At 33.9% G+C, this 22504-nt stretch overlaps 2 pseudogenes; both read right to left on the bottom strand.

Moving 5' to 3' along the window:
• Positions 1-9946: 9946 nt before the first annotated feature.
• LOC149537105 (uncharacterized) lies at positions 9947-10640 on the bottom strand (annotated as a pseudogene).
• Positions 10641-10648: 8 nt separating this feature from the next.
• The window catches only part of LOC149537104 (U-box domain-containing protein 15-like), a 52358-nt pseudogene continuing 40502 nt past the window's right edge, over positions 10649-22504 (bottom strand).

The raw sequence follows: 22504 nt of genomic DNA, 5'->3' as shown, positions 1-22504 counted from the left end.
CTCTAGCATGGGTGTTTGATCATTGATAGCTTTCATTTCAGCATTCAAATTTTCAAGATTGGTCAACACCCTCGCTTGTGGACCTTTCATGTCAAGCACTTTCTGTACTATTTCAACACCAATGTTCTTGCTTTTGAGCTAACAGTTCTTGAGGTGCATTTTCTTGTAAAACATTAATTTTGTTGAATAATTCACTGAGAGGCATAAATGTTGTCACAAATATAATGACTTTGAATTACAGACAATGTCAGACCATGTTTGAATTTGATGGGCATCAATATGTTATTTCCAATATTATGTTAAGGTTATGATTGGCCCAGACTTTTATTTTTTGTGAAGTTTGTATCATTTTAATACTTGATCATGCTTGATTCTAAGATTTACTAATATTAAGCTCACTATGATTATATGAAGAATCTATGTCAAGTGAATAGTTATTGTTTTGTGACTCTAACTCTTATAATTCTAGTTGTGAAGCTTCTTAAATTGAATTGTGTTTGAGACTCTTTCAATTGAAGAATAGTTGAATACTTAGAATTATATCATATTCATAGTGACACTAGAAGTAGAGAGATGAATGAGAAGTATGGGAGAGTATTTGCATTATCTTCTAAGCATTTATGGATACACACAATAAATTATGTAAATATTATAATTTGTATAGTATCTTATTGCTTAGTTCTCATTTCAACAATGAAAGGATTGAGGCATACTATGCTTATTTTGTAGGGTTGTGCTTATGTTTGATATATGCTAATGGATCTAGAATTCTTAAGATCATTTTGAGCTTTACCAAAGTTCTAAGGGCATTTCCTTAGAGTTAAAGTTCAATCTAATGTCTCATTTTTCCTAAACCCAAGTTCATGAAGAGTCATCTTCTTTCAAAGGTTCTTAAATGGTTTTAAATTAGGTCCCATAGCCACTAAAATTCCCATGTGCTTTATAACTTTCTAAGCCACAAAACTTAGGATAAACATGCACCAAAATAAGAAACCCAAGTAGGACCTAGCCAAGAAAAGGTGTCACACAAGCATGCCCTCTCAAACAAGTCCACTTGCAAGGCCAATTAGCTCTTGAGTGACCAAAAGAGCTAACAGAAAATTATAATCAAGTCTGGCTAAAGAGAAGGCATGATAGGCATCCTCATTTGTTCTCACTAAATTATTTAACACTCCATTGTGATACTTCTACACCCCTAGACTTGAGCCTACAATGGTCTTTCCAACTACAAACTACTATGTACACTTCAAGATCATAGAAACTTTGGATACTTAACAAATATGTTTGGAACAAATTTAGAATCTTTATTCATTATCCTAGATTAAAACAAAATGAAGCATATTATTGATCTAACAAGACTAAAACCTCCAATTTTATTCAGTAAGTTTTAATTTAACAAAACTAAACTCAAATAAATTTAAAGGGTCATAAATGCATTAGAGGCCAACAAAATCCAGTGATCTATGCTCTTAAATAATTTGTGTTGTAGTATGAATTCATAAACAATGATGAAATTACATAAACAAACTTAGGCATCACCAATTTTTGAAGAACTAATTTAGATAATTATGTATGAATATTGGTTCTCATTCAAAGTATCTGACTTGGTATTTCTTGAAAATCAGAGCAACTACTGCTACAAATTAACAATAAAATTATGTTACATTGATTGTAATAATAATTACTTCATGAAATTATTTTTTATAGATTGCAATAAGAATGACTTGGTAATTCAAAATTAAAAGAGACTCTACAACATTGAGTGCTTTGATTTTCCAAAGTGGATTCCAATCACAAGCTCTCAAGATAAAGAAATTAGAATTACAAGAAGTAATACTTCATTACTATCGTTGGGTAAATTCCACAAGAGGCAAGATCTATTGTATTGGCATCATGGCATGCCTTTCTTAGGATAGGGAGAAGTTTGTACCAACACCAAGCTCCATGACATCCTCCATGAATTGACACAAAGTGTGTTTGCCCCTGCCACTGTCTTTGCCTCCATCACTAATTTTCTTTAATGAATTGACTCTTTCACAAGAGTTGATTATAAGAAAAGGGAGAACAAATACAATAGATATATGATATCATGCCATGTCATGTTAATAGAAGCAAAATATGAAATGCATCCAATTCACAAGTAAGTCAAAGAAAGTAGAACGTTAAGGTTATTTGCATCACAACTTGATTGAAAATAATGACCAATAACAGGTGTCATCATTTTTGAAAAGAGAGACCATTAAAGGGAAAGGGAACAAATACAATGGACAGATTACAACATTTCATATGAATTGAAGAAAAAGTCTTGAATGATGAGATATATCCAAATCACATGATCAAGTAAATCAAGAAATAAAATATCATTTGTATTAAAAATATTGACTACCAACATGAATTATTATGGATACACCACATCATCTCACATTTCTTCATGTTGAACATAGAAATTACATTCAAAACTAACAACTTCAATAACAATCTACTACCAACATATGTCTCAATAGTTGATTATAAGAAAAGATGAACACATATAATAGATATATCATATCATATTACATGAATTAAAGGGAAAAAACTTAAGAGTACATGAAATTAGCTATTTAATAGCTATGGATACCCTTTCCAAATAACATGTTCATATATTCTTTCAATATTTTTCTATTCCTTTTCACATAATTTGATATACTTTTTCATGATCTAGTGGTATAAATGTTGTTATTCCAATACATACATACATACATACATACATACATACATACATACATACATATACATACATATACATACATACATACATACATACATACATACAAACATACATACATACATACATATATATCTATTTATTGATTTATTGATTTATTTATTTATTTATTTATATATATATATATATATAAGATTAAATTTAATTTAATTAGTTATGATAAATCATTTTAACTATTTGTCATATATTATTGAGATGCTTGTCAAAGATAGGGAAGAATATAGTAGTTTAGTCTTAAATCAGCTATGATAAATCATTTTAACTCTTCCCAAATGAGTTTATAATCATCCTTGGCCACCAACTAAACTATGGGGACTCTTCCATATCTCTCATAGCTAAACACCAAGTCTTATTGGATTGGAGAAGACTTCTTCATAAGCAATTTCACTAGCTTAATATCCTATAGTTTCATTCAAATTTTCTCTTTTCCTCCTTAGAATAAGGTTCTACGTTGGGATAGCTCACTAATAACCATGGAAGAAATGGATTTTTGTTTCATTTTCACACATTCTTCACTCTATCTAATAAAATCTTATTGAATCATAAAAGCTATTGGAAGTACTAGGTAGTAAAAAATATACTTAAGAAATGTATCAAGAAACATGGTTATATAGAACAAACATTTGTGTCCTCTTGTACATACATGTTCACCACCTGCTTGAACAAAGTCCTTGAATTTCAAATGTATATTTGACCAATTCAAGGCTCAACAAACTCAGACATAAAAGTGTCTTCTTTGTTCAAATTGATTGATTGTGAGAAGTCTTGTATTCAATATAGTCTGACATAAAAATGTCTTTTCAAAATTTTTTAAAGATATTTCATCTTGTTACTTCACATGTAATTTTTTTTTGATTGAATACAGTTGTGAGAGGGTGTTCGATGTAGAGTCCTCTACTATCCCCTTAAGGAGACCAACTCAACTCAAGGATTCAACAAGAAACTTGGAATCAACTCAAGGAGTTAACATCACTCAACAAACTAGTAGAGTTATTTGAATTTTTAAATCACTCCCACGACCATACTACTCAAGTTCACTTCCTTGTTTCCTTGTTCCAATGCCTTCTAGCACCAACTCCATCCTAGGTCACCTAGTGCACCTAGTGCCTCCACCATGCCAAAACTTCAACTAGAATTCATACCTTGATCCCAACACCATATATCATCTCAACATGATTTATTTACCATGTTCCAACTTTCCATTCACTCCAATCCACTCAAGTTTCACCATTACTCCTGTTTAGCCTCTAAGCTTGTCTAATAGCCCTTTACACCCTAAAATCAACAAATCTCTCACAAGCTCTCCAAACAACCTAGCAAGGCTTTTACATTTTTCTAATACCATTTTTAGAGTTACTAAATTCATCTCAATCCTATACCTTCATCATTTTACTAGTGAAGACTTCCATCACCCTCTAGTTCTTCTCCTAGGCCTAATTAGCCCTCTCCTAACAAAGCAACCCTTATATCCACTTATCTCTAGGACTCCACGAACCTAAATAGTATTGGTAAAGGATCAAAGGACACAAATTTTCAAATTATTTTTTCCATACTCATCCTTTTACACTCATTCATAAACCCTCACTTTTTGGGCTAGAAACCAAGGGCTTTTGAGAAATCACTCTTCCCTATAACTCACAACCACACTACATGTTCTAACACCTTCCCCTACATCCATTTAGACCATTTCAACTATCATCTATTCCCCCCATTCATCGGGTCACTTCTAGCCATGATTGGTGCTTATCAAGTGCACTCTCCATTGTATGTGTTCACTAGGCATGTCATTGTTTCTTCTCACCTTCCCTGCATTCAAAACCACACATAATACATAAAATGTATCTAAGTAATCTCCCAAAAAACCATAGTTAACATAGAGGTGGGAGTGCCCTTGCATATTAAGGGGTTTCAACCTTTAATCACTAATTGTGCCTACAATGCTAGTTGTTGTTCTTGAATACCAATATGGTTCCCATATCCTAATAGCACTCTAAAAAATGAAATTATTACATAAAAAAAATTAAAAATCACAAGGGACCTTTTTTATATCATTACCCAATGACAACTTCATTTGTTCAACCATTTGAAATTACTAGTTTTTTCCAACTATACCCATGGATAGTATACTCTAGAATTGCAGAGAAATTCAATTTTATTCATCAAAACTATTACAAACTCAATCCCTTTCATCTCCCCAATACCCTCTCTCTTTATCCTCTCATAAATCCCCACTAAAAAAAACCATTCTTTTCTTAATAACCTGATACCAACCTTCAACCAACTTCTCTAATTGTCCATCCCTAAACAGCCTTAACTAACTGTTAATAACATAAACAATTAATTTGCTATCAAGTTGACAAAAAAAGTTGTCAACTTGAAAACACAACATCCAAACCCAATCTAAATAATTCTAAAAGGTTTAATGATAACATTTGAAACCAAACTTATCCTATAAGCCTTACTACTAACCCCATCCAAGCTCATGTTTGGCTTATATTGCAAATATAGGCAATTTACAAATTATTGCACTCTTAGTGCTTTTAACATAATTTAAAGGTTTTAAAGGCCTTATTACATCATTATAGACCCTTATAGCTCATCTTCCCAATCCTTTAACCTAGGATCAATCCTTAATCCATTCCTAGTGACCCCTAGGTACCTTTTAGGCTTAACAATGCCTTTAAGGCTTACAATCAAGATTGGATTACAATAGGATCAATACATGATCCAAATAACATTCCTTGACCATGCTTGGTCTTATTACAAGTTTTAATGACCTTTGAAGGTGATTTATCTTCCACTCCTCCCAAGGATCCTTTAGTGACTTGGTGCACTCCATGGCTCCTACCTTTGACCTTGGTGCTCCTGCATCAGTGTGTTTCAAGATAACAACTTTCTTGTGATTTTCCTTCTTAGGCATTTATGATGAAGAGTTACACAATAGAGCTTTTCCCCAATCCAAAGTTCAAATGTGGATTAAATTGTTGATGCACTATCAAATCAAACTTCTACTCTTCCTTCTTCAAGATTCTAATTCACTTATTAGATCCTACTTCCCTTCAAGGCACTATGAGTCTCAATATCCTTACTATACTAATTTAAAAAAAGGATTTTACATCGTTCCAATCACCCAACCTTCCATCTAAAGGTTGACTACCTACATATCAAATTTGTGGCCTTTAGCCTACTTGTAGACTAAGTCTCTCCTAGTGACTTCTCTCCAAACAAGGATGAGATTGTGGTTTCAAGGCTTCTTGGGATGGACTTGGCAAGTTTAGATACAATCCTCACTTTTCCCCACACAGAAATAATCAGTTTCACTCCAGCAATACAAGAAACTACAAAAAACACTCTAATCAGTTCAAACCAACTTTTGATGGTTATGAACATTGGGAGGCCAAAAAGACATTTTTGACGACTTTTCCAAAATTGCATTTTTGCATATTTGTAATTTCTTGTCAAATATGACAACTTTTTGCATTTTTTATCCTAATGGACACCAACTAATCCCAAACCTTTAGGAATGATAGTAAATGCATGTCTAAGGTGAAACAAACATGTTTTCCATTCTTGAACGCCAAAACACTCAAAAACCAAGAAAACTCAACCTTGTGGACTAAGGACTCTCTTGGCTTATAAAGTGACCACAGAGAACCTTGACCACACAAAATGGATGGTGTTAACACATCACATCCTTATTACATCACAAACAAAGAAAACCAAAACTCTTTAAGAAGGATAGGACTAGGTGCCCTGCACCAATTTAAGATAGTTATAGAGAGAATTGAAATTGTTCTCTTTTTTATACTTATTTACTTACATATCCATAATATGTTGAACATGTTTGAAACTATTTCTGGGGGGTATATTTGTTAAATTTGGTTTCTAATGATTATAATATTAGAACATTGTGCCTTACTTTTTTTTGGAAGAATTGGCATGATGTTTGGAAAAAAAAAATGTGGAAATTATATATATAATTATTAAAATATCATTTCAAAGTAAAGTTTAAGATAATAAACATTTTGTGTGTCATATAATTCTATATTTTGAGGACAATGAAAGATAATAAAAAATTAATTTGTGTTTATAATCTTATTAATATATACTACTTTTGGGCATGCAACGAGTTGACAATAGGGTGAGACCAAATGAGATTCCACCTTCACATGGTTGGCCTTGTTAAGTAGAGAATATTAAAGTATTCTTGAAACCAAGTGAAGCTCAAACTAATATACCTTCATTAATTAATCAATTTCATTCTTTGTAGGTCTTAGGTCTAGAATGATGGGATGATACTCTATGGTATAGGTATGAACAAAGAAGTGTTGAGTAAAATAAAGAAGCAAGAACCTAACTACTATGTGAAAAATCACATTGTAATTGTCACAATAAAATAGATAGGGTGGATTGTCTTTATTGGAATATGACTATATCCATTGTCTTCAAGATGTATGTCCAACTCTTAATAGATATGAAATATACTAAATCATGTATAACTAAGAACAACTAAGTGCAACATTTATATTTAGAAATTTGAAGGGCTAGGTGCTACATGACAATATAGAAACAATAATGACCAAAAATGTTTTTCATAGTCAACTTAAAAGGGGATTTTCTAGCCTCTTTAATTATCGAACATAAGGTTTGCACAATATTATGCTTGTCTCATACTTGTATATGTTTACCTTTCATAGTTTAAAACTTTGCAATAGCATACCCATTTATCTTAAACCTTTGCAATATACAAGTTACCTTCTAATCTCTAGATAAAAATTTCTTGAGAAGAAGAGTGCCTTGATCATGTTAAGTCCACATGCTTACTATAATTGTAGATTGAAAATGAGTATCAAATAGATGAATTCTATTATGGAGAATTTGGAAAATCATATGTCAAATAAGCAACATCTATGGTTGTTGGACAAAATACAAGTGTCCCTTAGGTAATGTGCAAACAAAAAGATTCTCCTAATCCAGTTGTGAGTTTTGTTTCACTTCTTCAAATTCATTTTCACTTTTAGAATTTCATTTATGTAAAATTATAATGTTAGGACCTTTAGATAAAGGTTTTATGAAGCCATCCACCTAAGCAATTTCACATTGAACCACATAAATCAAATCCAATTAATTTTGAACTTTAATTGTAAGATATAAAAAGTTGTATTTGGTTATAAAAGTAATACGGTGGTATATTTTGATTGAAGATAAATACTTGTAATGGTTTTTATTGTGACGGATTTACTCCCAATTCTTAAAAAAAGTCAAAAATTTGGATAGAAAATTGGATTGGCTAGTACGTATAGATTGATTTTCAACTCCAAAACATGTTTCTTTAGATAATCGGTGTATAAGTTGTTCGTTTCCATTTATGATCCATATATAGGTATATTACATCTTTAAAATATATTAGGTAGAACACTTTTTTAACATGTATTAGTGATTTAATTTACAAGTTTCAAGCATTTAGTGTTGCACACTTCTTTCAAAAGGGTGGCACTATGCAAAATTATTATATGGTATCAATTGGTTGTGCATGTCAGAGGAATTTGTGGCTATAAAAAAAAATTTGTGGAAGAAAGTCATTTTTTTATCAAAAACAATTAAAATTTGTAATAATGATGTGAGATACCTATTGGAGCATACAACATTAACAATTTAGAACTCTTTCATCAATATCATATGTAGAATTAATACTTGAGTTTCACAATTTGCAGTATCATGGAGGAACCAACTTTGGTCATATAACAGAGGCCCCTTTATTACTACAAGCTATGACTATGATGCTCTGATCAATTAATATGGTATATTATTTCTTTTGGATAAGGATAAAAGATTAAATCTGACCACTATAAAATAGTGTGAAATTGCATATACGTTCATTGTGTTAAGAGCTATAAAGGTGGTCATTCAAAAAATAAAAAATGGCACCATTAATAAACTAGATGAGCTTCCACCTTCACGTGGTTGGCCTTGTTAACTATCATCTACCATCAACCCCCCAAACTCTTCATATCAGTATTGTGATTCCCTAGCCAAGTATCTAAAATCCAACTAGTAGATTTGTCTTCTTTCAGGTCTTATAGGACCTCCTAAGGCATGCATTTAGTTAAACCAACCATATTGCCTTCCTTCAATGTCATAACTAAAATATTACATTAAAATGTTGCAGAGCAACTTTTAAAAGTTTCTTACCACATTGCAATTTTTGTGTTTTTGTCTTCTAGACCCTTAAAACCTTTTTGAATGGAACCAAACAAGTTCAATAAAAGTGTTTAGGCATATTTGGCCCCCTGGTAACCAATATGTCTCTTTTTGTCCCCTAGACCCATTTAAGCAACTTCTTGACAACTTAGCAACTTTGACATTTGGGACCCTAATCAACCAACATTACATTTCATGAGTTCCAAACACTTGAACAAGATACCTCTATTTGTTGGGTGAGATTTTGTATTCTTGAGGTTCTATATTGTTGATGGTTGTGACTCTTTTGCATAGGTTGTACTTCTCTACATAGCTTTGTTTGTTGGCATTCTTTGTCTTCCACTAAAAATTTCCCAAGTACATCTAATACAATATACTGGACAATTTTAAGGTTTGAATTTAAAGTAAACATGAAAAATGAGTTTAAGTTTGTACTTTTTTATGACAGTTTCTTGAAGTCAAGTAGAATGCATTTGGCTTTATTTGTCACGATGAGGTATGATTTATACTAATGATTCTCATTGTAACCAAAAGTAATGATGTTTTTAGTTACATAAAACTCCTCAATCTACATTTTCTTTATAAGAGTGGTTAATGTTAATTCTTTCCTACACATTTGCAATTTAGGTGTTTATTAGAGATGGTGCAAAACTTGTTCAAGATACATTTCAGCTTGCAAAAGAGAAATCTCCTTGTGCCATCTTTATAGATGAGTTTGATGTAATTGGAACCTGACATTTTGACAAGTACTAGGATTTTTAATTTCCATTCTTGTTCGTAATCTCATAATGGTAAATAGTCTAAATAGTAATATTGTAATGGGTTTGCACATTTAGTCTAAATAGTCTAAATAGTAAAATAATCTTTGCTCATTTAGTAGTAACAAATGATACCAAATTACAAATGGAGCATGAGGTTTTAACATCCAATATGATCTCATCTATTTGTGTATAATGGGAACAAAATAACACAAAGTCAAACTTATGGAACATGTTAATGTTTACTCATGAGATCTAGAAGAGTGGTTGCCTTTCATCAAGCTCTAGTAGTTCTATTTCAACAATACACCAACTTGCAATGTTATCTATAGATGTAAGGAGTCATTTATAGCCAAGGCAAGAAATATAGCAACATTTTTACAAGCCAAGGCTAAATGAATCAAATCAACAAGAATTCATACAACATTTTCCTTGTAATAGTAATCCTACCTTCTTGATGAATAGTAAGTATTGTGAGAATAGAAAGAGCCTCATCCATCATTTCAATGTTTTGGTCAACAAGAAATGTCATTAGAAAAAGGACAACTCCAATCTGAACAACCCTAGGTTTGTTTTCTTGATAAATTGAAAAGTGTAGTAGCAACATATTTTTTCCCTCTTGGTGTTCCATTACATAGTATATCAACCAAAGGAGGGATGGCTCCAGAGGCTCCAATTAAAATCTTGTTCTTGTCCATGATAGATAGGCTAAAAAGAGTAACAAAAACATTTTATCTTTCTTATGTACTACCATGTTTTAAGACTCCTATTACATAACTAATGGCTCCTTCTTGAACAATCGATCATTTGTTACTACTATGAATAGATAAATTTAGAAGGGTAGTCACTACATGCTCCTAAATCTTTGCATCACTTGATGATAACAATTTCACTACATGTTCAATAGTTTCACCCATGTTACTACATGTTCAGTAGTTTTACCCATATCACTACCTCTTTCTTTATTGATATTTTTCAGTGCTCTTGACTCTGTTGCTAAATCAAGAATCGTAGATAGCTAAAGTATGTCTTCTAGCCTTTATAGAATAGTGAAATCTGCATTTCTACTATCCTTATGTGAAAGGGAATCATAATATCCATGAAAATTTCAATATCTTGTGTATCATCTCTCCCCTAGGATCTCTTTAATTGGAGTGCATTACTTCAACCCATTCTTTAAATTCATCAAAAAAAATTAGTAAATTATTGGGCAAGGTATCTAGAGATTGATTTAGTTCCTCAGTTAATTGCTGAAACCTTCTTGTGATTACCTCGCTCTCGAAGACTAGATAGATTTTCTTGCCATTAGGAAAGAGTTGAAGTGAAGCTTTAGAAGGTTGATAGGCCTTTTCCAAGGAAGAAACATAGGGAAGAGAATCCCAAGGTAGAGATCCAGAGGGTAGAGACCTCAAATAGACTCCCAAATATAATCTAAATAAACAAATGGAAGTGTTGAGTTAAAATTGATTTTATAGAATTTAATTTATAAGCTGACTATTGCACTCAAGACCTCCACCATTGTCAAAGGCTCAATGGTGCACATAAGAAAAAATATGGTATATAGTAGGAAAACATAGTCAAGAGGAAAGAAAATGAAAAAAAGCAATCTTCATCTTCTAAAAAAACAAGAAAAACTCTACCTCAGTAATCATAATATACATTCCTCAAGCATTTAGACAATGATATTATAACACAAGTTTGAAATGCTTATAATTACTTCTTTCACAGTAATGTGTAATAGAAAAAAATCTGTCCAAAATGTGACTACAAACAATCACACATTTGGACTATAGCTAATTTCCTTGAACCTTCTCTAGTCTAATACTTCATAGTTACACATTACCATTTTAGTACTGCTAGATGCATGCTAGTCTTATAACTAAAGAAAGATAGATAAAGAAGAAGATTTAAGCCACAAACACAAGCATCCATCACAAATTTCCTGAATGTAAAGATATAGAGTACTAACTTTACAACTTCCTTCACTAGAGAAATTAATGGTACTTTGTGATTTTTTGATTTCCTATCCTTTCAAATAGATTTTCAATATCATCTATCATTCTTTGGATCAATTCTTAACAGGATTACCTAAATGCATGCATGTAGGTATCATTAATGTGTTTTCTTCTAGGGGTGCTTTGCATTGAAGTGCACAAAATCTAATAAAAATTGTTTTGAGATATTTACAGGAAGTCAAAACTGAAAAAGTATTTTTATCCTACACCAATAAGATAAAATGGATGCTTAATGATCTTTTCATATCTACTTTTGCAGAAGCCTGTATAGCATATTTCATAACAAATCTACAACTAGCCCTCTTATTGCATTCATCTTACATCCTAAAACATTTCCTTGGATATACTTAGCTTGCATCTCCATGTCTATGGATTTCTGGCCTTTTTAAGCAACTTCCTTGCATAGTTAATAGTTTCATGTATCAAAAACCTTGTCAAAGTATTCACTTCTTGTTTGTTTTTCCCATTTGAGAGAACAATGACTTATAATCATTTGAAGTTCAATCGTATCTATTTAAACAATAGAGTATTGTGCAATTGAGATGAAACTAAAGACACATATCAGATTCAAGGAGATGGCAATACTCATATGTAGGTGTTCCCAAGTTGAAAGATTATCTCATGTCCATGTTTCAACATGTCTTTGACTACCTATGTATCCAACTTTGGTTAAAACAAAGGGTTGTCAGTTGGGACTTGCTAGTAGCATTCCTTCAAATGTAGACCTTGTCATCAATGTGCCATATACCTACCATAACCAACCAAAAATAACTAAATATGATAGAACCTTCTTGAGGCCTTTCCAAAATAATATTAGAATAGTTTATACAAGAGTACTTTGTATCAACATTACACATTGCATTGTGGTAGTTAGAATTATTCTACTATCCACCCAATTCTTTATCCCCTCTGTGGATGTTACTTCCAGGCATGGTTTTTATCACAGTCTATATAGCATCACACTTTCCAAAGTAATTAACTCGAACAACAATCTCCATTATTCTCATTTTTTGTTGCCTTATAAGTTAACAACCTAAAATTGTAAAAATAATCATAGTTACTACAGTGAGAACTAAATGTACTTCATGACTCTCTCTCCAATTTACCTTAAAAATAGCATGTTCATTCATATCATTCCATATACTATCAACAACATTTGAAACAAAACTGCTAACTAATTTCAACCACCACTTTCGAGCTGTGGCTTGGGTAAAATCAGGGAAAATACATGGCCCAAGCCAGAATTCCCCTACTAATAATATCCAATGTATCAAGTTATCAACTTTTAAATATTTAAAGATACATATAAGATGTCACATTTTTAACCAATGCTTACAGAAATACCCACCTACGTATGGATTACCATCTTCCTATAGGACCCATACATCATTTAAGCATCCAATGTCATATACAAAATATCCTTTCTTATTTTTTGCAGTGCCTCTCATGTTTGCAGTTTGTACCTTGTTATATTTTGATCTGAGAGACACTTGTTACTCATGTTATTTTCACATTTGAGATCACTTAATGGTCAAATGTTATACTTTGATTTCTAGTAACATAGATGTTAGATTACTATGTTTTTTAGTTGATCATATCTACATGATGATGCCTTTTGAGATGATAGTATGTTTTATGATGATATTTGGTTATTTGGTATTTGAACATATCCTCTGATTTCATTTATATGTTGGATTTAATGCTATGGTTTTTTACTTGATTCTTTCTTTGTGATGCTTTATGTGAATGTGAGTAATGTAAATGGATTATTTTAGTATAATTAAATAAATGGTTAAATTAGGTTATTTAATGTATTTATTGCTTTAGCTATGTTATTATATGTAATTGCACTTGATCGTGTATTTTAATGTGTAGGATTTATATCCCTGGTAGTGGCACATGGAGTTAGTGATTTAATTATTCATATTTTACCAATGTCATCCATGTATGGTCGATGTATCTTATTTAATTTTTTAAATTAAACCTTTGAGTGATTAATTAAATTCAAACTCATTTGCATTATGTGATTAGACCTTTGTATGTGTCTGTGCTTTTTTCCAAATCCTCTTCTATAGGATTGTGTTTCTATTCATTGTAGGAGCTATAGACGTGGGATCTTTGTGAGATCAATCTCATTGGATCTAGCTCGGGGAGACCTTGGATTTTTGTGACTTTTGGCACCTTCTACGAGATATTTATTTTATTGTGCTTGTTCATGTTTCTGTTCTTTTGGCTATCAAGTAGGGCTATCCCATTTTTACATTTCATCTTTGTTTCTACTTATGTTTCTGGTAGTTGTATGTTGGGAGGTTGAGAACTAGTTTTCCCTTCTATTTTTTATTGTTGGTTCTGCCTAGTTGGTCGAGTATGAACATTTCCCTAATTTTCAGGATGAGGGTTTGGGTTTCACACTGTTATGCTGGTCATTTGTGCATATAGTGTCTGAACCTAATTTTTATTGGATTTTTATGGCTTATTCATTCTTGGGGTGAATGGGTTTTATTTTTGTTGATTTTCCTCAATGTTGGTTTTTGGGAGGTTTTCACCTTGATTTGTGTGCCACTCAATTTTCTCAATTTTTTTGGCATGATGTTGGTCGTAGACTTGGATTATCTGTAGGATGTCAGTCAAACCACTATTGCACTATTATTTTGCATTGGGATGTGTGTCACATTTGTACTCCTAAGCTTGTGTTCAATTGAGTGTTATTTCACTTGTGTTCTGATCCATCCTTTATTTTATGATCTTTTTGATGGTGGTGCACCCACACGTGAGCACATGTGCATGCATTTGTTAGGTGCCTTGCAAGGCCATAACTTCTAGTTATATTTAGAGTTATGTTCATTAGGGTTGGGTTGGGAATATGCATGCCTATGGGCACTCATCATGTGATGAGTATGGGTATGTAGGGTAGCATGGAGGGGCTTCTCTCACAACCTTGGTGACTATTTCCTAGAGGGTTAGCATGAATAAGTTCTAAACAAGTGATAACAAAATAAATTAACTAGGTAATAAATTTAAGATAATAAAATGTTGTGTGAGCACTCTGTTAAGTTTGAAGACACTAGATTGTGCTCCTCCCTAGGGGAATTAGAGCTTCCAACACTAGCTTGGGCTACCTAATGCCAAGCTACTTACCATCTAGCAAGCCCCTACATAGTTGACCCATAGAGTGTTTGACCAAGACCTGGTCCACTTGCATTGTATCATGATCTTGGTTGCAATCCTCTTGATTGGTTGGCGTGAGTGTTAGCCATGGATGTTTGATTTATGTGTGTTTGTGGTTGGATCATTATCTCCATTAGCACAGTAGGAGTGGACCTCATTAGAGTAATTAAATATTTCCTAATTAACTCTAGTTGCCTAAGCTAAAATTTAGGCATACAATAATTAATTATTATGATGCAACCTAAGCTAGACCTTTTTAGGGTTTTGATCTCCTTTATAAGGATGATCTCTCATTGTAGACATTAATTGAGAATTGAGAATTGAGAATTCCCTGTTGATAATAGCAATCCATCATTTTTCTCATCAAGAATGTCTCATCTATGGATTTGGCAATACCTACCGCCATAGCTTTTTGTTTCTCTCTCCTATGATAAGTGTTTGCATGCAAGTGATTCTTGGGAGCTATAAGGTTGATCTTTCATCAACTTCAACATGGTATCAGAGCTCTAGATCATCCTGCCCCTATTCTATTTCTGAGAGATTTGACATTGGTTTTCAGATCTAAGCTTTTAAAGGATTTTTTATTAGATCTGGGGGGGTCACTAATTTTTAAGGCACTTTGAGAAAAACTAGACATCATTGTTGAGCTCAGAGTGCATGAAAACCCTCATTTTAGTATAAAATACATCCCATTTAGGTGCTATTGAAATCTGAGGCAAAAAAAATTACACCCAGGTCATTTTAACCTAGGTATGCAAATCGAGGTAGTAATATTTATCAAAATATTTGTGGGTTTATTCCAAATATTTATGAAAAGGCACTCATTGATTTTGGATTAAATCTGTGCATGTGTTTGCTAATGATTTGTTTACACATGAGGGGGATCTTTTGAAATACGTGGGCCTTGCACAAGTAGACCAGTACTCTATCCCATAGTTGTTATTGTTGGGATCACCACCTAGCTCTCTTGAAATTGGTGTTGCTCAGCAACATTGGCTCCATCGGCCCTCATGCCTAGAAGTATTGGTGTATCCCTTTGATCAAACTTAGCAATCCCACATCTTCACACTTTTCCATGCATGCCTTGGAGCCAACAAAGGTCTTTCCTGGGGTCATACGATTGTTGATTGGACACATCATACAATTGCTAATTTTGATCACATGCACATTCATCCATGTCTAGCACATTTTTTTTGGTATCAAGTAAATTTTGGCAAACTTGTTGACAACGATGTCTCATCACCTTGTGCTTGGGTGTTATTTTTGGAATAAAATTAGCACATGCAAAAAAAAATTGCATTTTTTCCAAATCTAGGCACGATTTTCATTTCTGGCCTATGTGCTTTTTTGATTGGACTCCACCATTGGCTCTGGTATTTTCACTTAGATTTTTTGGGTCTCTACCCACATCAGTGATTTGTGGGTGGAAAGGGACCAAGCGAGAATGAGGGTGGTTGTTGGGCCCTAGTTTTGGCTCTTCCCATGGTGGCTCTTCCACTTCCTGCACTTTCCCATGGCTCTTTCGCTTCTTGCCCCTACAGCCTCCTGAGTAGCAACCCTCTGTCATGCTCAGCTTCTTCTCTATCAACCTTCCTTACAGCACCACCCCAACAGTGCCCTCCCCCTATGGCTCTCTATCATCGCTACCCTCCACCACTTGTTATGCGTTGCCCAATGACCTCCAATGCTAGCCCAACAAACCCTATTGGCAGCAAGAATGGTCACCAGGATTTCTCCTAGCACTAGGATATTATTATGGTCATTGGTCCTTTTTTCTGACAATAAACCTTTTTTCTAGCAAATGATTTTTTTTGGCAATGGCACTTTTTCCTTTAACCAGACTTTTTTTTCGAGGGGGATTATTTTCAATGATGGTCATATGGCCATCAAATTTTTTACCATGAAATGATGATTTTAGCATGTCATTAGCACTGCATCACCCACCTACAAGCCTTCATGTCCATTTTTGACCTATTGTTATTTTTTGGTTGTATCTTGAGCATATGGCGATCTTTTTTCAATTTGAAAGAAGTGTTAGAAAGCTAGTTCCAACATGGAGATGATTGTGTAGGAATTTTTGGGTTTTGATGTATTTTTATTGTCTATTTTGGTAGTCAAAGATCAGGATTCATTTTTCTACTACGACAAGCATAACATGAGCATCTGAACTCTAATTTTTGAAAACATTATATCGTTGGAAAGCTTGTTTTCTAAACTTTCTAGTGATGTTGATTTTCGTTTGTGATTCTTCTTTTGGTTCATCTCTCTTTGGTTTTTTTGAATTTTTGCATTTTGGTGGATAACTTGGTTGTTTCAAGTCTGGGGATCAATTTCTTTACTTCAGATGATTTTTCATGACTTGTACTATCTATTGAATCAATCTTATATCTCTTCTAGGCTATTTAGACATCATTTGTATGCATTTTTGCAAACACATTGAGATAAAGTGTCATATTACATCTATATTTTCATTTTAGTTGTTTGCCTTATTTTGCCTTCTAATTGGAGAAGTGTCATCTGAGGACGCTCATGTAGATTATTATATTCTTGGGATTCATTGTATCTTGTGCCTTATTGTACATGCACCACTCTAATAAAGTGTCATGTGGGGTTGATGTTTTTCCTTTGTTTGTCATCTTCCTTTGTCTAATGAGTGTCCCTTCCATGACATTAGCCTCATGATGTGTCTAAGATTGATCACCTTAGTACACACATATATGTACTATTTTGTGCATCATAGTCATAGTTCCTTGACATGCAATTCTTTTGGCCCACTTTTCCAATTGCCTCTCACCTCACCCTTGTCTACATTAGGGGGGTGTTCTTCTTTTATTTCTCATGCTTCATTGGTTCAATTGATCATCTCTTTAAAAAATTTTGTTTCAAGCCATCTGTATCTTCAACTTTAGTTTTTTGCCTTTGTTTGCCTCCTGATTCGATGTAGATTATAGTCTTCTCTACCTAGTCAAGTTCTACTTCAGTAGAGGTTCTTCAAGAATAGTAGTTACTTTTTGATAGAGCTTTACAGATTCTACATGCTTCAGTGATGTTCTACATGATCATCTTTTTTTCCTATCTTCTGGTACATTCCCTAGTTTGGAGGCTTCTTTAGTCCTTCACTAGTCTCTTTTTAGCATGCTTTTCCATCTCTTTTTGGAGTAGGGTTTTTCCCATGAAGTTTTCTCTATTTCTCCTCTTTTCAGAGATTTGGTTGTGCTTGGGTACCTCATCAGGCCTTGTTTTTTGGGACCCAATTCTACTTTCAGTAGTATTTTCTAGATTTTTAGCTACTCCCTAATTTTATCTTAAGGGGGGGTGTTAGAGAAAATAGATATTTCCTAATTAACTCTAGTTGCTTAAGCTAAACTTTAGGCATATAATAATTGATTTTTTTATTAATTATTATGATGCACCCTAGGTTAGACCTTTTTAGGGTTTTGATCTCCTTTATAAGGGTGATCTCTCATTGTAAATAGTAATTGAGAATTGAGAATTGAGAATTCATTGTTGATAATAGCAATCCATCTTTTTGTTCATCAAGAATGTCTCATCTATAGATATGGAAATTCCTACCTCCATAGCTTTTTGCCTTTTCTGTAATAAGTGTTTGCATGCAGGTGATTCTTGGGAACTATGAGGTTGATCTTTCATCAACTTCAACAAACCTATATCTTTTATGTGGTTGGAAAGTGTAGCTAGTTGTACCACTTCTAGGGACTAGTGTATAGAGACGGTCTATTATTCCAGTGTGACCGATGCTTAATTTCACTTAGTATTTTAGATTTCCAAAGTATGTTTCCTTGTGATTTATGCTTTAATTGGAATGCTTGGATATCATGTTTGGATGATGTCAGTTTTTTTGATGCATTCCTTTATTATTTTATTGGCATATGGTTAGATGATGTGATTTGCTTAGTTAGAATATCTATTATTTTATTGGTTTAGCATGTTATATGTTCTTGTTCTTATGATGTTATTACATTGTATTAGTGACACCCTCATAAGATAGCTCTGACTATCTAGTTGGTAGTTTGGGATGTTATGTGTGGGGATGGTTAGGGCCTTTGAGGTCTCATGATGTTATTATGTTTGGGAGGAACCGTGCAAGAGTTTTGTTATTTTTGTACAATGTGATGTTGCTTTCCTCATGTTTTCATATACTGTTATGGTTTAGATGGTTAGTTGTATTTTTGTCTTGCTACTCTTGTGTTTGAGTGTCCAAGCCTCAATTTGTGGATCTAATACTCCCTAGTGTGGAGGTTCTTACTCTTTATTCTCTCTTTCTAATTGTGTGTTGGGATGTTTCTTGCATTCCTAGGTGACAGTGTTTCGGCATTGAGCAATACTGGAAAGTATCGCACAACCAAAGAAAATATGTCATATGATACTAGAAAGTATCGCACACCCAAAGGAATTCCATCGTATGATATTGGAAAGTATCGCACACCCATTGGAGAACTATCATACAATACTAGAAGATTATCACATGACTGTAGAAACTCTATCATCCAGACCTTGAAAGTATCACAGGGAAATGTGAGAAATGTTATACGATAATAGTGAAGTATAGCCTAGGCTATTTGGAAGTATCGCCTGGGTTTGTGAGAAAACCTATTCGAGCAACCAGTGGGCGCTTTTTGAATTGATCAAAAAGTTTCAAAAGGTAATTGGGATACCCTTTATGGAGTTCTTGAACCCTAATGTTGGATCTTTTGAATTTGGGATGTTTCTAATTTGAATACATTTGTGACCTCCATAGCTTTGTCATTTTTGGTCAATAGTGGTGTTTGGAGATTCGTTGGTGTTTGGATGTTTATTTAGTCTTCTGTTGCAATCTTTGTGATCTTTATATGTTGATTATTGTGTACATCCATGCTTGTTTTTAAAAAAAAACTTGGCTTTAATTTATCCTTGTTCCAAGGATCTATGGATGGGGCATTACATTTGGTATCAAAGCCCATGTTGCAACATTGGGATCTATGTGTTATTATCCTACTATGTTATTATTTTTAGTGCATTTATTGCTATATTATATGTTCTTATTTTGATATCTTTTTGTGGTTCATACTTGTGACTCTTATGTTATTACTTAAGATTCTGACCTTATCTTGTTTCTTTTATAGTGATGCCTCCTACACGTAGACCTAGTGGTCAAGGTAGTAACCAATGGAATAACCATGAAGAAGAACGCCATGAGGAGGAATGTCAGGATGGTGAGGAAGAATAGGGTAATAATGATCACCGTAGTATTGGAACATTGATTCCTTTTCTATAGGAGATCATAGCTTGGTTGGGACCTCGTGTAGAGGAAAACCAATGCAACCATAGTCAGGAAGAGGGGATCTCATCATGGAAATTCCCACATGTATGAGCATAGAGAGGAAGGGGAGCATGAGCATGAACATTCTCACACACCACCTAGTGGAAGAGGACACCATCAAAGAGGTTGAGACTGCAATGGTGAATATTCCATCCGTTTGGACATTATGAAATCCCTTCAGCAATCTAAACTATCATTCTATGATGGTAAGGGAGGTGGCCTTAGGAATGAGACTTGGTTATTGGATATGGAACATTAATTTTCCATGTATTCATATGCAACCAGTTTGAGGGCCTGTTGTGTAGTTATGTAGCTGAGAGACTATGTATCCATTTGGTTGAACATTGAGTGGCAAAAGCTTCAGATCAGTATTGCAGATCTCACCTAGGAGATCTTTGAGGAGAGATTTAATGAGAGGTTCCTATCCCCTTAGCTCAAAAAGGCTCATGTTGATTAGTTCCATTAGATTAGACAAGGGAACATGTCAATGAATCAGTACAAGATCAAATTCTTTGAACCTAGGTAGTACTCATGTTATCATCATGATGAGATACTCCTTACTCAGCATTTTTTCTAAGGTCTAAAGGACTCCATCATTAGAGAGGTTCGGATGCATCAACCTAGGACACTTAACCTAGCTATAAAAAAGGCACAAATTGCAAAGACCAATTTGGCTAAGGGGTTCATTGGTATATCAAGATATCAAAGCCATAGTGCATGGACTTCAGGGAAGGATGCACAGGTTCCCCAATCCTCTGGAAAGGGCCAAACCCAGCACCCTCTCATGGTGGTCCTCATCGTAAAATTCAATGGGGGTATTGAACTAAGGGTGAATAGAATTTAGGTGCCTTGGGAAAGAAAGCAGAGTCATGGCCAAAAATCTCATCAGGATAGCCCTTCTTAGAGTCGTCAGTAGAATTCTAGCAAAGGAAGTGTGCCATATTCTAGTACTACTCAAGGTGGACATGGACCCAGTTCTAGTTTTGCATGAGAGTGTTACTCTTGTATCCATCTTGGCCATAAATTATTGAGATGCCCTATTAAGACATCTTCAGGACCTAGTAGAGATGCAGCTAGATTAGAGCCTACCATGGGAGATGCAAGTAGAAGTCATTGAGTCTTTGCGACAGTTGATAACTATCAAGCTGAGCACCAAGGTAGCATAGTCAAGACTACAAGTACATTTTTTGGTATTTCACCTTCAATATTATTTGACTTAGCTACTTCTGATTCTTTTATTTCACCATCTCTTTTTTAGCAATGTGGGCTAGTGGTAGCACATCAGGTCAATAGGTGGTAAGTTGAATTAGCCATAGGATCCAAAGTGACTATGGACTCCTTGGTTAGTGGATGTGTTTTGGACTTGGGTACCTTCACCACCATAGTAGATCTTCACATCCTACCTCTAGGATCATATGACATTGTGTTGGGCATGGATTGGTTAGTTTCCCATTAGGTGAATATAAATTTTTGGCATAAGCCAATGCTTTGTGTTGACAACATAGGTGGGCAGGTGGAGCTTTTAGGGGTCTAGAGACTAGTCTCACTTTCGATGATCTTAGCTAATCAGCTGGAGAGGAGTCTATGAAAGGGATGTTAGATGTTTGTAGTCTCTGTTAGTGATCTTGAGGAGGTTGAGAATCATATGGTGACACTTAGTGATCACCCACTCCTATGTGAGTATGCAAACATGCTTCCTAACAAGATATTAGGTATGCCACCATAGTGTGACATTGATTTTTAGATCGATCTCATCCTAGGAGGTGAGCCAATTTTATGAACTCCTTACTGCATCACTACTCAAGAGTTTAGTGAACTCAAATTACAGTTGGAGAAATCATTGACCAAGGGTCATATTCATCCTAGTGTATCCCCGTGGGGTGCACCAGTCATCTTTGTGAAGATAAAAGATGGATCATTACATTTATGCATTGACTACCAGTAGTTGAATAAGGTGACAATAAAGAACTGGTGTCCTTTTCCAAGGATAGGTGACTTGTTCAATCAGATGAATGGAGTGTAAGTGTTCTCAAAGATTGATCTTAAGTCAGGATACCATAAATTTTGTATCCATGAGGCTAACATCTTTGTAAGAATTTGGTATAGCTCTAATACCATGTAAGAATTTTCACCAAGACCAAGAAGCTCAACAACTAGCACAAAATAGACCAATATAGTATGATCAGAATAACAATATAAAATTCAATTGATGTACAACTACACTAGGAGTGCCTGAATATAAAGGCCTCTAGAATGCTTCTAGAATGTCTAGGAGTTA

Source organism: Cupressus sempervirens, chromosome 10, assembly GCF_028749045.1.
Source record: "Cupressus sempervirens isolate cs-2001-9-10 chromosome 10, ASM2874904v1, whole genome shotgun sequence".
Lineage (NCBI taxonomy): Eukaryota > Viridiplantae > Streptophyta > Pinopsida > Cupressales > Cupressaceae > Cupressus > Cupressus sempervirens.
Note: the sequence above shows the minus strand (reverse complement) of the source record. Positions and strands in the feature narration are given on the sequence as shown.